Source organism: Mustela nigripes, chromosome 6 (assembly GCF_022355385.1).
Source record: "Mustela nigripes isolate SB6536 chromosome 6, MUSNIG.SB6536, whole genome shotgun sequence".
NCBI classification, from domain to species: Eukaryota; Metazoa; Chordata; class Mammalia; order Carnivora; family Mustelidae; genus Mustela; species Mustela nigripes.
The window spans coordinates 107,203,623-107,207,571 of NC_081562.1; the positions used below are offsets into that span (position 1 = coordinate 107,203,623).

At 51.8% G+C, this 3,949-nt stretch overlaps 1 long non-coding RNA gene across 1 annotated transcript; it reads right to left on the reverse strand.

Moving 5' to 3' along the window:
- Positions 1–1,772: 1,772 nt before the first annotated feature.
- Positions 1,773–3,294, reverse strand: LOC132020843 (uncharacterized). Its single transcript, XR_009405104.1, has 2 exons — positions 3,189–3,294; positions 1,773–2,134 (listed from the first exon to the last, which is right to left on the reverse strand). It is a non-coding gene; the product is annotated as an uncharacterized LOC132020843 (long non-coding RNA).
- Positions 3,295–3,949: the final 655 nt, after the last annotated feature.

Below are 3,949 nucleotides of genomic sequence, written 5' to 3' on the forward strand. Positions count from 1 at the left end.
TTATAAGTTGCCTTCATTCCTTTCTGAGCACTGATGGCACATCAACGAATGAATGATGAAATACAGAAGTGCATGGATGAGAATGAAGTCAGACCAGGGTGGTGAGTGTGGCTCATTCCCAGCCACATCCCCATTGTGGGTCCAGGTTCTGGCCTATCTAGGAGCTCAGTAACCTGCTGCTTCAGAGAGTGGTATCAGGAGTACCTCACCTACAGGAAGCCCTCCCTGTAAGATACAAAAGAACCGGCCTAGCAGACCGTTCACAGGCTCGAGGACACATTTGGTGTGTCCATGCTGGACTTCTTTGTATGCTGTTCCCTTCTTGTCTAGGCTGGAAGCCTTGCTGTTCCAGCCACATGGGAGGCTATGCCTCACGGGGTTTGCCATATATCTCACTGTCTCCCAAACTGCGCTTAGCACAGAGCTGGCCACAAAGCAGCTTCCCCAAATTTCTATTGTTTCAGCCTAATAAATGCATGATTCTTTGTAGTTGAACAAGGGTGAGCACCTACCTGGGTCCCTTCCAAGTCTGGCTGGAATTGTTTCCTCCCTGCCCACACGTCCCTATTCCATAGGGAATAGCATTTCTTTCACCCACCCAGTTAATCGAGGAGTTTTTGCTGGATGAAAGAGAGAACTGCTTCTTACGAGTCTGCATTGAAGCCTTTGTGCATTTTTATCAAAGCATTATTTGACCCCTTCCCACAATAGGCAGGGAAGGCAAGAAGCTGCCAGTCCTCTAGAGAAGGGACAGAGACTCCCAAGGAGGGGATGGCAGGCCTGTAGAACGGGCTACCAAGGCTGCTCTCATGCTGGGTAGACCTTTCCTTTCACTTTTTTCAAGTGTCAGTTTCAGGCCAAAGACAGGACCTGGGACAGGACAACTACAGGAAGAAGGAAAAATGGGAGACACCAGGTTATTTGTGATCTGACGACTCTTGTTTAGAAAAAGAAGCATTTTGCAATGCATACATATAGCAAATATTATGCTGTTTATCTTAAACTCATACCACATTACATGTTAATTACATCTCAATAAAACTGGATTAAAAAGAAAGAGAAGCAGGCCAAGGGGGTAGATGAGATTAGGAGACCAGCAGAGGGGAGAGAGTGAAGAAACAAGGGTCTCTGTAAATTCCCTGTGCCTGTGGGCTCTGGGTTCTGGCCACCAAGAATGCAATGGAGCCAACAAGACTCTGAGGACTCAAGGAAGACTCATGTTCCAGCTGTGCTCAGAGGCCTGGCCTCTCCCACACCATCCTTCCTTCCTCCTCCTCTTTCTTCCTCTCTGTCCCTTTGTCTCCCTGCCTCTTGCAGTGAAAGGACTCCCTTGACAAGAGTATCAGGATTCAGGGTCTGTGTCCTGGGAAATTATAGGATCTTCTCCCCTTTCTCTTTTTAAGGATTACACATTCAGAGTGGGCTGGCTCCCAGGGTCTGCCCAGCTGCCACATGGCTGGAGGATGCAGAGGTTTCTGGGCTTGGCCACCCAGGGGAGGGTGGGCAGGTCACCAAGTGGAAGCTTCCAGGACTGCTCTCCCTTCTTTTGACATCCAGAGACTGCCCCTCCCCCATTCTGAGATCCCTGGCCCTCCTTGCGGGGTGGGAGTTGGGGGTGCAGTTCAGGTCTACCCTCCCTGGTCAGGCATCTGGCCACCAAGTCTCCTTCCACTCCAGGGAAAACTACAGGAAGAAGGAAAAATGGGAGACACCAGGTTATTTGTGATCTGACGACTCTTGTTTAGAAAAAGAAACATTTTGCAATGCATACATATAGTAAATCATTATGCTATTTATCTTAAACTCATACCACATTACATGTTAATTACATCTCAATAAAACTGGATTAAAAAGAAAGAGAAGCAGGCCAAGGGGGTAGATGAGATTAGGAGACCAGCAGAGGGGAGAGAGTGAAGAAACGAGGGTCTCTGTAAATTCCCTGTGCCTGTGGGCTCTGGGTTCTGGCCACCAAGAATGCAATGGAGCCAACAAGACTCTGAGGATGTAGCCTGAAACAGGTCTTCTTTAGAAAACTGGAAAGGGTCAAGGGTCATCGGACTGTCGCAGTGGGTAGAGCATTCGACTCTCAATCTCGGGGTCATGAGTTCAAACCTCGTGTTGGGCATGGAGCCTACTTTTAAAAAGAAAGAAAGAAAGAAAATTAGAAAATGAAAATAGTGACTCTGGGGTGCAGGAGACTGAGCTCCTCCATCATCAGCAACATTTTGCTGGTCTTCTCTACTGATAATCAGAGCAAGTCATCCCTCAGTGTAAAAGTGCACTTTTGTCCCCTAATTTGAAAGGCTTGGAAATGTGACTTCGTTTTGGCCATTCCCGCCACTCATGGCCACTGGCGGTTGTGGGCGCATAGCCTACTGGAGGCTTAGGCAAAGCCCTTCTCTTACAGGTGGGAAAATGATGGCTGAGGGGTCACAACGTCCCAAGTTCACACGGGGGCTTTCGTGGTGGAACCCATTCCAGAACTCAGGCCCTGACTCAGCTTTCCTTCCCCCAACTGCTCCTCTCACCCCTCCATGCCAGAGTGGGGTGGAGGAGGGGAGGGTGAAGGGTTGGGGGGGGTGGTTTAGGGGAGTGGGGTAGGTGGGGGATGCTGGCCAACTCAGTGAGGGCAAAGTGATTTAAACAAACAAATAAAACAGACTAAGAACAAAAGGTGAATTGGTAGTAGGCTGTGGGTGTGGAGTTGGAGTGGCTTCTGAGCTCTTGGGGCTGAGGCTGGGGGTAGAAACAGACCACTTTTGGCCTTTGAGGGGCTCTTAAATGCCAGCCACTGTCAGCCTTCCCCTGTCTTCCAGGCCAGGGCTGCTGGGACACTTGGTATTTTCCAGGACACAATCTTGAGCACCTTAAAAGAGGATCTAAAGGGAACTGGGATCAGTGTCTGGCTCAGATTTCCTTACTCTGAGCCGGACACAGTCTTAGGAAACTGCCCACACTGCACAGTCCTGTCATTCAGATGAAACCTAAAACCCAAGGCCGGGGGAGTCACACGTGGTCACCAAGGACACCCCAGCCTGGGGCTAAGCCAAGGGCATTCGCCTGGGCAGCTCGGGGACTGCTCTGCTGCTGGGATCAGCCCATTCCTCAGACCCGCAGTACCACCACACCCATTCCCTCTCAAGACCCTTCGCCGGTCCCCCTCCGGTCACAAAATTCCCTGCGCTTACCTTGGGGCTCGCTCTGCTGTGGCAACAGCATGCAACTTCCCAGGGTTATGAGAAATAACTTTCCTAAAGAGTGTCACCAGCTGCAGACGCCCCTGTCATAAACTGTCCCCGCTCTAAGCCGCCTAGGGCTTTTATCCCCTCCCTCTTAGCTACTCATTACCCAGCTTAATTAGGCCAGGAAATGCTCACGCAGAGGACACTCTCGGCGGGAGGCAAGGCTGGAGGAGAGATTCTCGGCAGCTCCACTTCCTGAGGCTGGAGCTGGGGGCTGGGGAGGGCCCGGAGGAGGGCTGTGGAGATGGCAGGGCTGTGTCCTCCCGAGAGCAGCTGCTGGGAAAGAGGCAGAGATGTGCACATTTGCTCCCCCGGCCCTCCAGGGAGCTGAGGGTTGCACTTGTTTACGGAGCAGCACGGGATCTGAAAGCTTGCAAGTGCCTCCCCGCCCCTCAGTGAGCCAGCCACCCTCCCCCCAATGACCACGTAGAGTGTTTCAGCCCAGTCCCCATCAGAGTTAGACCGAGCCCGACACTGCCTCCGTGTTCGGCCAACCCCTGACCTTCACCCTAAACCTCTTAGGTCCGTCATTGGGGTGGCCGGGTAGGCCTCCCCAGGAAGATAACACCAAGGCTCTTGGGAGCTGGAGCCCAGGATCGAGTCAGACTTTCTGCCACAGTGGTGGGTGAGGGGTAGGTGACAGTGTCTAGGGGTTACCACATGGGACTGACAGTCTCAAGTCCAGCCTTATGTCCTCTGGAATTCTG